The following is a 13869-nucleotide window of genomic DNA, read 5'->3' as shown; positions in this document are numbered from 1 at the left end:
AAAACCACATACAGTGGTACCTCAGGTTACATATGCTTCAGGTTACATACGTTTCAGGTTACAGACTCCGCTAACCCAGAAATAGTACCTCAGGTTGAGAACTTTGCTTCAGGATGAGAACAGAAATCGTGCTCCGGTGGCGCAGCAGCAGCAGGAGGCAGCATTAGCTAAAGTGGTGCTTCAGGTTAAGAACAGTTTCAGGTTAAGAACAGACCTCTGGAACGAATTAAGTACTTAACCTGAGGTACCACTGTACATTAAAACTGAGGGCAACGAAATTTAGCAAGCTGCTTTACACTGGCTCCAATTATTTGTCTATCTGGTTGAGTATTGTCTTGCTTGGCAGCTGCTCTCCAGGGTCTCAGCCTAGTAACTTTCTCCACCGCCTCCTACCCAACCCTTTTAAATGGAGATGCCGAGGATTGAACCTGAAACCTGCATGCAAAGCAGATGTCCTACCCACTGATCTCTCTGAGCCTCCTGAGACTTTGGTGCCCGATACAAAATGGCGCAAAGGAAGGAAAGGAGAACGGGTGATGCAAATTTTTTCAGGGGCTTAGAGTTCCAAGGAGGGCGCCTTCCCAGCCCTATCAGGGGATTGAACCTGGAACCTTCTGCATGCAAAGCAGGCTCTCTGCCACAGAACTATGAGCCTTCCCCAACCATCAGTGGTCAATCTTCAGGTCCATTAGGCTGTAGGAACATACATATGAATCCACTCTCTAATGACCAGGCCCTTCATTCCTCTAGCTCCCATCTTTCCCAAACTTGGGTCTCCAGCTATTTTGGGACAACAATTCCCATTGGTGGGAATGGTTGGTGCATGAAACAATTTTTAAAAACACCGTATTTTTTGCTCTATAAGACACACTTTTTCCCTCCTAAAAAGTAAGGGGAAATGTATGTGCGTCTTATGGAGCGAATGCAGGCTGCGCAGCTATCCCAGAATCCAAAACAGCGAGAGGGATTGCTGCTTTCACTGCATAGCGATCCCTCTTGCTGTTCTGGCTTCTGAGATTCAGAATATTTTTTTTCTTGTTTTCCTCCTCCAAAAACTAGGTGTGTCTTGTGGTCTGGTGCAGTGGCGTAGCGTGGGGGGTGCAGGGGGGGCCCGGCCGCACCGGGCGCAACATCTGGGGGTTAGGGTTAGGGGGCGCAAATCCACGGGTTAGGGGGCGCAAATCCATGGGTTAGGGGGCGCAAATTACTTGCCTTGCCCTGGGTGCTGACAACCCACGCTACGCCACTGGTCTGGTGCGTCTTATAGAGCGAAAAATACGGTATCTTCTGAACCCACACAGATGAGAAAGCAGCAAGTGCAGTGTGCCTGCCTGAGCATGCATTCTCAGAAGCGATTCTACAAGGGGATCACTAAACTCTCCAAACATAATAAAAATAAAAAATATATTTATTTTGAAGATTTGCCTCCCATCATGCACCTGGCATCTCCCACCCAACCACTGTCTAGACCAGCATCCCCAAACTTGGCCCTCCAGATGTTTTGGGACTACAATTCCCACCATCCCTGACCATTGGCCCTGCTAGCTAGGGATGATGGGAGTTGTAGTCCCCAAACAGCTGGGAGACCCAAGTTTGGGAAATCCTGCTCTAGCTTAGTCTCGTCTACACTGACTGGCGCCTGCTCTTCACGGTGCCCCAAAGGAAACATTTCTAAGAGGGGGCCAAATAGTAGCTCAAGTATCTTCTGTATTGCAGTCTGTAGGCTGCACATTGCTTGCCCTTTCAACAGGGTTTTCTCCTATGGTAGAGAATCAAACGTAAAGCTATATGGCAGGTGTGAATGTGGGGGGAGCTTTTGCTCTTCAGACGTTGAACTATAGTTCCCATAAATGCTGGGTCTGATGGAAGTTGCAGTTTGGCAACATCTGGAGGGCCAAAAGTTGGCTCTGCTGTATAGAAAAATAGTAACAGCAAGTGGTTTACAAATTTGCTGGTCGTAGGTCTGTCTCTCTTAATACTCCTTTTTTTTAAAAAAAATTAAAATTGTATACATTATTCTGGTCAAAAACTTTTCTAAGTGTTTCAGCAATAGGATTTCAAACTGTTTCTGGGCGTGAAGAGGCGGCAGCAGAATGGAATGATTTATTAGAATCCTTTTAGCAGCAAAAAAATATATTTAAAAAATCACACTGTGCTATTTCTTCAAGCCCCATCATGTGATAAGCCACCAAAGGTGCTCATTACCTGATAAAACCATTTTGCATATATTCTGTCAGCCCTCCCTTCCCCACAAATCCATTTATAGCCATGGTTTTATTAGCAGCAAAATTTTCTTAGCGTGAATCCCATCTTGGTGCAAGATGTTTATAAAGGGCCAAGACTTTAATGGAGCTCTTGCAAATAAGTTTTTCTTTCCTTTTTAACTATTATTGTTTTCAGTCGGAAGAAAATAAAGGGGAATAGGAAGGACTGGGCATTCCCTCGTTACAATGGTGAAAATACCTAGCTCTTTCAAATGAGAGGTGCTTTAAAAAAACACAGCCGTAGCAATTTGAAACTGCCAGAGGACTCGAGGGATTCCTGTTCGTTTGTTTAAAGTTGGACGCATTACTAAGGTAGCAGAATATTTGACCTCCGAGGTGGATCATGCTGAATGACTTGCGTCCCCCAAGAGAACCTTGCTATTTCAAGCTCTCCCTCCCACAAAAGAAAAGCACTGTTGAGAACCATATGCTAGGAAGAAATGGCTCAAGGCTGACTGGAGAAGAAGTGAAGTTGAGAAATCTAGGTCAGTGGTGGAGATCTTGTGGTTTCTCCAATTCCCCTCATCCCCAACCTGCATGGCCAACAGTCAGGAATTATGGGAGACAGCGGGGGATATGTCAAAGGATTCTTTGCCCCTGCTCTAGATAACACTGGTAAAAGGTAAAGGGACCCCTGACCATTAGGTCCAGTCACAAACGACTCGGGTTGCAGCGCTCATCTCGCTTTATTGGCCGAGGGAGCCGGCGTATGGCTTCTGGGTCATGTAGATAACACTGGTACTCAGTTGTTAATGCTGTTTTACTTGCACTTAAACCAGGGGACGCGGGTGGCGCTGTGGGTTAAACCACTACCTTGCAGGACACCTTCGGGAGAAGTAAAGGCTAAGGAGCTTTTGGGGGGATATTTTTTGGGACAGATTTATTGGGGAGATAGCTGGAAAGGACGCTGTCTCTGGTGCCCTCTTGCCCCCGTGCCGCCTGGTGTGCCTTGCCGCCCTGCCCCTGCCTTCCCACGCTACTGGCTGGTGCCAAACGTATTGCTCTGCTTTCCTTTGGACCACATAAGTGAGGCCAAGAGAGAGGCCTTGTTGTCTGGGCAGCTTATGGACCTCTATCCACACTGCCCAGGCTTGTGCCCCAAGTGACCGCACTTGGGCACTGCTAAGGCATTGGACAGTACATTGGACAGTGTTCTTGAAGCTACGAACATGAGTCTGACCAAACTGTGGGAGGCAGTGGAAGACAGGAGTGCCTGGCGTGCTCTGGTCCATGGGGTCACGAAGAGTCGGACACGACTAAACAACTAAACCACAACAACAATGCAGTACAGTCATACCTCTTCTTACGTTTGCTTCAGGTTGAATCTTTTCAGGATGCGTCCCGCGGTGACCTGGAAGTAATGGAACGGGTTACTTCCGGGTTTCGTCACATGCACAGACATTCAGAATGACGTCATGTGCAGACGCGGCGAATTGCAATGCGCAGATGCGGATTGCTTTCTGCTCATTATGCGAACGGGGCTCTGGAACGGATCCCATTTGCACCCAGAGGTACCACTGTACAGGTACCTCGGGTTACATATGCTTCAGGTTACAGACTCCGCTAACCCAGAAATAGTACCTCAGGTTAAGAACTGTGCTTCGGGATGAGAACAGAAATTGTGTGGTGGCGGTGGCAGTGGGAGGCCCCATTAGCTAAAGTGGTGCTTCAGGTTAAGAACAGTTTCAGGTTAAGAACGGACCTCCGGAATGAATTAAGTACTTAACCCGAGGTACCACTGTAGTTTGACTTTACCTCTGGTAAAGGATGCCAGCCACAACAATTCTACCTGTAGCAGATTGTGGAAGCGGGATTCTTCATAGAATCATGGAATCATGATTGGAAGGGACCCCAAGGGTCATCATGTCCAAACCCCTGGGATTCAGGAATCTCAGCTAAAGCATCCATGGCAGATGACCATCCAGCCTCTGCTTAAAAACCTCCAAGGAAGGGGAGTCCACCACCTTCTGAGGGAGTCTGTTCGGCTGTCAGAACAGCTCCTACTATCAGAAAGTTTCCTCCGATGTTTAGTTGGAATCTCCTTCCTTGTAAATTGAAGCCATCGATTTGAGTCCTACCCACCGGAGCAGGAGTAAACAAGCTTGCTGCCTCTTCCACGGGACAGCCCTTGATATTTGAAGATGGCCATCATATCTCCTCTCTCGCTGCTGTTCTTGGGCGGGAGGAGATATTCATGCGAATGACATGAAACATAGCCCTGAGCTCTGGTACCTAACTTAAGCAATCTGCTTTCAACCTGATTCAGTTGTGTTAAATTTATTTATGCTCCTCCAGGCTGCGTATTAATGACCATGCTTGGAGAATAGCACTTGCGGTTCTGGGGCATTCTGTCTGGTGTTGCTAACTCAAGACTTGCCCTGGCAAGCAGGGCAGCCATCAGATCCGCTAGTTGTTATTGCTGCGGAAACCTCTTCCTTCAGGAAAGGAACCTCTTTGATAATTGCTACACATGCAGAGGAATGGGAAGGTTCCTGCCAGAATTCTAATGCGACGGAGGTCCGTGGAACCGGTTCTCCACTGGAAGAAAAGCACAAGGGGAAATTAACTCTCTATATCTTTCCGACAGCTAGAGGCTGTTGGAGTTTTGACAGCTCTATCCTGGGCTTCCGTAAAAGATGCTGCCCATTCTCTCTTGCAGCCCCCCTGACCTGGAAAGCTCTCCTGGATAACCTACGGCAGTCCTTTGGAGGTCTCCTTAGCCCCGGTCAGCATGTACAATGGTCAGGGATGGGAAGTGCTAAAGCTTAACAATGTGTGATGGACCAGTTTCTGCAACCCTGGCTAATGCTATTCTTTGCTCCATCTTTGGAGCTCTCTCTTCCTTTAAACCCTTCTCTGTAGCCCTCAAACCAAGCTTTTTCTTCTTTTTTTGCACTGATAGGAGTGTCAGGAGTTCAGCCTACACTCGAGTAGGACCCTGGTAGGGACACATGCCCAACTGGCATGTTCCCTCCTTCTTGGTCAATTGTTCGGGAGCTTCAAAACCTTTATTCAGCCCGAACATCACAGCGACCAATACCAAACGACACCGGCACACTTAGGGATCCACAGAGTTTGTGCAGATGTGTAACAGACCTCAGCAGCTCAGCATTTTGGCTAATCGACTTTATTTACATATAAACACACATGGAGCACTGCAACATGGCTCCTTCTCTCTCTAGCATCAGACAGCAAAGAGAAAAAGAACAAAAGACAATAGTCTCACTTCACGGAACACAGTAACACAAACATCCTGTCTTCGTCACTTCCCACTCTGTGGAGTCAAAACGTATACTGTCATGTGAAAGACAACAATCCTATGACTGCAATCATGGCTCAGGAATTCTAACGAGAACCATTTTGTTTTAAAGGGGTGTGTGGACAGGCTTCGGTAGGAGACACTGCAGGCCTGACTGAATATAATTTACCCCACATATATTTTTCCCAATAGTCCCCTTCTAGTAATAATAAATAAAGATTGTTTGGGGTAAAAGTTGTAGAGTCAGCTTATGGTGCTAATGGATACACGTGGGAAGGGTAACAATTTTGTTTTTTGTCTTTTTAATCCCTTGTGGATGTCTGAAAGACCATTTAGTAATTATTGCAATAATGTCAAGACTGCATCATAATGTACAGGGCAATTCACTTTCTGCACCATATACTTCTCATAATGTGTTTTGCATCTTAAAAAAAGCAGTTTAGGCAACTAGCAGCATTTTAGTGGCTTTCAGGAATTTGGCAAAGGAGAATTCCTGGAGGCCAAGATTCAAGTATAGGACAATTTTCTTTGTTGAGAGTACCCCAGCAGAGATTTAAAGGCACAAAATATGCATGGAAATATCAGCTGTTAGGCCTTTAAAATGTGCCCTTCTAAGTGAGTTCCAAAATGCCCTCTTAAAAAGTTTCCTTCTTCTCCCAGCATAGGAAAAAGACCACACATTTGGTAAGTTAAAAATGGGCTTACTTACCAACTCTTCAAAGGTCAGATTCACATGCTTCAGATGCACAGGCAGAAAAAACTTAGCTCAGTTTCATTGCTTTATAAAGTTCCTAAATTTTTGGTATAGGAGAATGGCTGATGAGAGCCATGCAGTTGAGCTGGAGCAACCAGCTCAATAATCTGCTTTACATGCTGGGCATCTCAGACAGAGGATGGGGAAAGCAATAGGCTTGATTGCCTATTTCTTCCAAAGGTAAGGGGAAGTGACCTGGCAGGTCACCTTACTCTGTGGTATTAACCCCTTCATGCATTAATTAGACCAGGCTTCCTCAAACTTGGCCCTCCAGATGTTTTTTTGGCCTACAACTCCCATGATCCCTAGCTAGCAGGACCAGTGGTCAGAGATGATGGGAACTGTAGTCTCAAAACATCTGGAGGGCTGAGTCTGAGGAAGCCTGAACTAGATTTAAGCATGTTGGTTATATGAGGCTGATTATCCCAGAAAAAGCAGTCACAGCCTTAGTACATGAACAGAACTGCAAAGGTGTAGGTCTTGGGGTAAGTGTCCAAAATCCTTTAAACATGGGTTTTCATTTATGACTGCTCGGGGTTAATAAATATTTATCTGAAAAACAATGAAAATAAAATTAACCGTAAACCAAAGGCTAGAATGAATGCAAATTGAATTAGTTACCTGCTAAATCTGCTTCCACCCAGCTAATTCCTTCTCCCCTCCACCCTCTTCTGATAGTCAATGGATACCGGTGAGCCAGTAGAGAACCCATCAGTATTGGCATTCTGCCGGCAGTTGAAGTCACACCTCTTTAGACGAGAGACAGAGAGAGATATTGCACATACTTTTGTAAATCAAGAAAATCTTTAATAAAAATACATTTAAAAAAAAAGATCCCTGCTCTCCTGATCTGAACTTCCTGTTCTGAATGGTTTCAATTGCTGTTTTAACTACTGTATTTTAAGTGCTGTTCTGCTTTAGTGGGATTGTTTTATTGTGCCTTTTAACTGAGGGTGTTCATTTTAAGGCTCTGATGGAATTGTTTGTGTTAATTATGTGTGGACCAAACTGCGGGAGACAGTGGAAGACAGGAATGCCTGGCACGCTCTGGTCCATGGGGTCACAAAGAGTCGGACATGACTAAACGACTAAACAACAACATATTTTTTAAAATTGTTATTATAGTTTTGAAGCCACTTTGGCAATTAAGCAGCCTATAGTATTATTCTCACCGCCACCACTACAACTGTCTGGCCCTGCTCCCTCTAACATCTCTTTCCTGCTCCCCTTAACTTTCCTTCCCTCAAGCAATTTCTTCTCCCATTCTCTATAAAACACAAATCCCCCAAACGTGGTTCATTGCAAGTTTCTCAGATGTTTCCTGCAAGTTTCTCAGATGTTGGCTATATGGGGCACTGGTGATTCCCCCTTTCTTTTCCTGGTTTTTTAAAGAAAAGGTTATTTTAAAGATTTTTTCCCCAACTCATTATAATATCATTTCCCAGAAATGACGTGCCATCAGTATGCATGGTGCTCTTACGATTTGATCCCATAGTTCACTTTATGGGTCCACAAAGGGGGAAATAGGGTAGAAATAATCCAATCAAAACAGGAACTGCCCGGCCTTTAAGGAGTCCACCCACTGAATTGTTACGAGTCGTTTATCAAGGGATGCCTCTTGGTCTAGACACAGGCCTAGAGAAAGGGGTTTTACAGAGAGAATGAGAGAGCCTTTGTACGGGTGGGTGTTTTGATGCTTTGCAAGAACCTTCATCCGAATCTGTTTCTAATGGCGCACAGTTTAGAAATCACAGTGTGAACCTGCATGGTATAGTGCAGCAATTATCAACCTAGGGACTCCACCTGTTGTTGGGACTACAACTCCCATCAGCCCTAGCTAATAGGAACAGTGGTCAGGGATGATGGGAGTTGTAGTCCAACACAGCTGGAGACCCAAGGTTGAGAAACACTGGTGTACTAGATAGAATGGTGGAGCATAGCTGGAGAGACCTGGTTTCTAATCCCTGCTTGACCGCGAAGCCAAATGGGTGACCTTCGGTAAGTCGTGATCTGTCGGCCTAACTCCTACCCCCTCACAGGGCTGTTGTTGTTCGTGCTTTGTAATTTCTTTGTCTTGTAAGGCACCTTGAGTGTAGCCGCGTACACAAATTTAAAAGGAAATGAAAAGGAGGTTCCTTGAAGGAAGTATGTAATTAGGAACGTAATTAATAACCATTACTCGTCTATTATTTTTGCCCTTTCTCCTGCGCAAGTCTCCTCCACGCTCCGAGTCAGCATCCGCTCCAGGTTATTGCTCTTTGCCTGCCAACCTCTGGATTTACCTTTTGAATAATACAATACTCTCTCCGCATTTCCTGTAGTTACCTTCAGGTGTCTTATTGAAGCTGGGTCATATCCCTTTCCGAGTACATCTCTCCTTGACTGTAAAAGCTATCTCCTGCAGGTACTCATTAGTTTTATCTCCCAGTTATTATTTCTGTATAGCACTGCTCCACAAATCATTTTCTCGAGAGAGAGTCGCTAAACGCTGTCAAAAATGCATCGCATTCCAAGTTGCCCAGATAGTTCTGGGCTGCCTCCCTGTCCTTTGCTAACCTGACGCAGGCGGTTCCGGCTCGTCAGAGTTTCTGTATGGCCTTGCATCCCTAAAGGGGGGGGGGGGGATGAAAAGCATTCATTACAAAGGGTTCCCTCCAAAGCATTTGCAGACAAGCAACACTGGCCTTTGACCGCACTCGGAACACTGTGTACCGTTCTGGTCACCTCACTTCATAAAGGAGCTGGAAAAGGTTTCAAACAGAGGAATCAAAAAGATCAAGCAACTCCCTTATGAGGAAAGGCTACAGTATTTGGATTTTTTTTATTTTTTTTTTATTTTTAGTTTAGAAAAATGGAGGTGTTTAATATTATGTGCGGTGTGCCAAAAGTGGGTAGAAAAAGTTCTCTTCTGCTTTCATAGTACTAAAACTTGTTGGCCGTCTAGTGAAGCTGAATTCAGGAAGATTGAGAACAGGCAAAAAAAAGTCGCTTCTTCACACAGGGCATGGGCAGCTTGGACTACTGCAATGGCCTCTACTTGGGGCTACCTTTGAAGGTGACTCAGAAACTACAACTCATCCAGAATGCGGCAGCTAGACTGGGAGCGGCTGCCGGGACCATATAACTGTCATTTGAATTGCTACTCATTATTGATCCAGAGTAGATTCCAATGTACAGTGAGCAGAGTCAAAACTTAAACACGTTGCAGGATTCCTCAAAAATAAACCAGAGGCGTTTCATCCAGCAGAGCTTTACTGCTACTGAAGGCAAATGAGCCGAATGGTCACAAATCCAATACAATCAGGATTGACACTGTCCATAAGAAATCCAGTTGCAGCAGACTTAACTTACAATATCTTATAATAAGTCTAAACCTGAACACTATATACAGAACACCACACCAGTACGAAAGAGAGACAGAGAGAGAATGAAACCCAGGCTCCTTCTGGCCTCACTATTATAGTCAGCATGACCTTGACAGAAAGAGATACAGTGGTGTCCCGCAAGACGAATGCCTCGCAAGACGGAAAACCCGCTAGACGAAAGGGTTTTCCGTTTTTGAGCTGCTTCGCAAGACGATTTTCCCTATGGGCTTGCTTTGCAAGACGAAAACGTCTTGCGAGTGTTCCGATTTTTTTTTGCTCCCCCCCTTTTTCTAAGCCGCTAACCCGCTAAGCCTTTAATAGCCGCTAAGCCTTTAATAGCCACTAAACCGCTAATAGCGCTAATCTGCTAAGCCGCTAATAGGGTTGCTTCGCAAGACGAAAAAACCGCTAGACGAAGAGACTCGCGGAACGGATTAATTTCGTCTTGCGAGGCACCGCTGTAACAGAACCAGTTTAAACCAGCTGCACTCAGCTTCTCTGAAGGAATAACCCAAACATGATTAAGTTTCTTTCACAAAGAGAAGCTTCCAGAAACCCCTGAATTAATTAGAATAGGAAAGATCTCTACACAGCAGATCAATACTTTCTGTACATAGAAATACAAACTGACAATAACACCAGTCCTGAAAGACCTACATTGGCTCCCAGTACGTTTCCAAGCACAATTCAAAGTGTTGGTGCTGACCTTTAAAGCCCTAAACAGCCTTGGTCCTGTATACCTGAAGGAGCATCTCCACCTCCATCATTCAGCCCGGACACTGAGGTCCAGCTCCGAGGGCCTTCTGGCGGTTCCCTCCCTGCAAGAAGTGAGGTTACAGGGAACCAGGCAGAGGGCCTTCTCGGTAATTTCGCCCTCCCTGTGGAACGCCCTCCCATCAGATGCCAAGGAGATGAGTAATTAAACAACCTTTAGAAGACATCTAACAGGAAGTTTTTAATGTTTAATGTTCGTATTATTTTTTTATATACAGTGGTACCTCAGGTTACATACGCTTCAGGTTACATACGCTTCAGGTTACAGACTCTGATAACCCAGAAATAGTACCTTGGGTTAAGAACTTTGCTTCAGGATGAGAACAGAAATTGTGCTCCGCCGGCAGCGGGAGACCCCATTAGCTAAAGTGGTGCTTCAGGTTAAGAACAGTTTCAGGTTAAGAACGGACCTCCGGAACGAATTAAGTACTTAACCCGAGGTACCACTGTATGCTGGAAGCTGCCCAGAGTGGTTGGGTCAACCCAGTCAGATGGATGGCGTACAACTAATAATAATAAAATAGTGTGAACTATGGAATTCTCTCCCCAAATATGCTATTCTACCAAATCATTTAAAAGATGGTTAGACGAATTTATTGGAGGACAAGGTTCCTGAGCAGGTGATGCCTATCAGAGGCAGGATGCATTTGAATACCACTTTTGGGAATCACAAGTGGGGAAATTGCTGTTGGACTCTGTTTTTGCTGGCTGGCTTCCTAAGGGTGTCTGGTTGGACACTGGTTGGAACAGAGCGTTGGACTTGATGGGCCTTTGGCCTGGTGTTCTTAGCTTGTACAGATCCATATCTTAATCCTTTTTGGTCATCACCTTCTGGATTCACCAGTGTAATAAGATGGCGTGCATTTGACAATCCAGTGTTTCACGAGCCGCTTTCTGGTTCTTCCTGTGCTTGTGGCTGAATGATCACCCACTCCTTCGCTCTCGGCTCTAACAGGGGCAGGAGGGCCAATATCAGATTTCTCTCTTTTTTGGCATAAAAGCCCTGTCTCTAATATAGGAGGGGAATATCATATGTATCCTATGGCCCATGAGATTCACTCCAAGGGGCAAGGAACATTGCACCTCTAGTTAGCTGGACCTTTCGCTTGGAAAAATGAATCATTCGTAATAATAACTTCCCCGTTTTTTAAACGCTGGACCTTAGATAACCCATTTACTTAACTCTAGCCTCCGCAACTCTCCAGTAATTGACTGAAATTGTTTCTCAATTTCTGTGCAAGTTCACCGACACCTCCCAGCTGTATCACGTCTTGATATAAGATTTCTGGCTTGACAACGTTCACATACTTGATCATTTTCTTTTCCTTTGCCGTTTGTTCCTCTCTAGTGGTTCCTAATTACCTCCTGGAGTTTCCCTATGTGCGGGTCTTTGATGTCCTCATTACCGCAGTTCATCTTGTACAGAACGAAGGCAGGGCTGAATCATTCCCGGTGTTCACAAAGGGCTCGGAACACGTAGCAAAACCATGATGAAAAGGATTCCTTGTCCCTTCACTGTGAAAACCCACCTGCTTGAAATATTGGCATTATTCTGAGCTCCTTGAATTGTTCCCTGAATGCCACAGTTGCAAAGATTAGGGTAGCAATGACGGCGCTCAGTTATCCTGTCGTGGCTTTGATAAACGTTCAAAGAATTTTGAACATATAGCCATGCAAAATGGACTCCTACTTTCTTGGGTTTTAGAGCAGCACTAGGAAGCTGGCTCTCGCCTTCATTTTCGTTTCCCACAATGCCTTGATGTAGCGTTCCTCTGGGGCATTGTGGGAAATTAAAATGGTGGTTAAACCCACCTGCCTGGTGCTGCCTGTTCTGTTGTTGACCTCCGCCATTGCCAGGTAAGCCTGTTGCTGGCTGCCTACCTGCAGAGGAGGGAACATATCAGAGGCACTATGCCTGTGATGCTCCCTCAACTTTGGAGCTGTCTCTAGCCATATAAACCTGCTTAACAGCATCACATAGTATCTAGAGGACCACCTTCGCACATATGAGCCTGCCCAAATATTGCAGGCGCTGCACAGATTTGTCTTGGTGCCATAGTTATATAGGACAAGAGCCCTTGGTACATGAGGTAACTGTGCCCCTGAAGGACCAGGTACGCAGCCTGGGAGTCATTTTGAACTCACAGTTGTCCATGGAGGCGCAGGTAAATTCTGTGTCCAGAGCAGCTGCCTACCAGCTCCATCTGGTATGCAGGCTGATACCCTACCTGCCTGTGGACTGTCTTGCTAGAGTGGTGCATGCTCTAGTTATCTCCTGCTTGGACTACTGCAATGCACTCTACGTGGGGCTACCTTTGAAGGTGACTTGGAAACTGCAATTAATTCAGAATGCGGTAGCTAGACTGGTGACTTGGAGTGATCACCAGGACCACATAACACCGGTCTTGAGAGATCTGCATTGGCTCCCAGTACGTTTCTGAGCACAATTCAAAGTGTTGGTGCTGACCTTTAAAGCCCTAAACGGCCTCGGCCCAGTATACCTGAAGGAGTGTCTCTACCCCCATCGTTCAGCCCAAACATTGAGATCCAGCGCCGAGGGCCTTCTGGCGGTTCCCTCATTGTGAGAAGTGAGGTTACAGGGAACCAGACAGAGGGCCTTCTCGGTAGTTGTGCCCATCCTGTGGAATGCCCTCCCTTCAGATTTGAAGGAAATAGGCAGCTATCCTATCTTTAAAAGACATCTGAAGGCAGCCCTGTTCAGGGAAGCTTTTAATATTTAATGCCGTACTGTTTTTAACATTTGATTGGGAGCCGCCCAGAGTGGCTGGGGAGACTCAGCCAGATGGGCGGGGTATAAATAATAAATTATTATTATTAGTAACTGATTATTGTCTCCTATGACTGGCAGTGGCGCTCCATGATCTCCTGCAAAGGTTTTTAAATTCTGCCAAGATCCTTTAACTGAACCCTGGACCTTATTTATGGGTGCCAACACAGAGCTGCAAACTCTCACCATTATTATTGAAGTCATTGTTCGGCTTTGGTTGCCATCAAGTTTTGCCCAGTGTGCGATTTAGTGAAAATGCCGTCTTGGAAAAATACATACACAGGGACTTAGCAGAGTTCATAGATGCGGAGTGTTCAAGTTTCCCAATGTATGTGTTGTGATGCTTGGGGCAGGACCCTTTGTATTTAGTGTAGCCACCTCTTTAGGGAGGGGAGACAAGGAAACTTTCATTCTTGCTGTCCTAAACAGCTTGCCAAGAGGTTTTTAAGTTCTTGTGTGTGCAGACCTTTCCTATGACCGGTGCGAGCTGAATCAGAGAAACGGTGTTGTTGTATGAACTGATTTGACTGGAATAAGTCTGGAATGGCTGGCGCTGGTAGGGAGAATTCCACTGGAAAATGGGAATAGAAAATCACATGTTCCCCTGAGGTCACGAACGGAAATCATACAAACAAATATCAGTTGTATTCAGTACCATTGTTTTA

At 45.5% G+C, this 13869-nt stretch overlaps 1 long non-coding RNA gene across 1 annotated transcript in view; it reads left to right on the top strand.

The window, feature by feature from the left end:
- LOC309530683 overlaps nucleotides 1–13869 on the top strand; it is a 112079-nt gene that overhangs the window by 11116 nt on the left and 87094 nt on the right. Inside the window, exon 2 of the long non-coding RNA XR_014218844.1 lies at nucleotides 10764–10864. This is a non-coding gene — a long non-coding RNA (uncharacterized lncRNA). The remainder of the gene's footprint in view (nucleotides 1–10763; nucleotides 10865–13869) is intronic.

Source organism: Podarcis vaucheri, assembly GCF_965113315.1.
Source record: "Podarcis vaucheri genome assembly, chromosome: 4".
NCBI classification, from domain to species: domain Eukaryota; kingdom Metazoa; phylum Chordata; class Lepidosauria; order Squamata; family Lacertidae; genus Podarcis; species Podarcis vaucheri.
The sequence above is the reverse complement of the archived record's forward strand: the minus strand, read 5'-3'. Positions and strand labels throughout refer to the sequence as shown.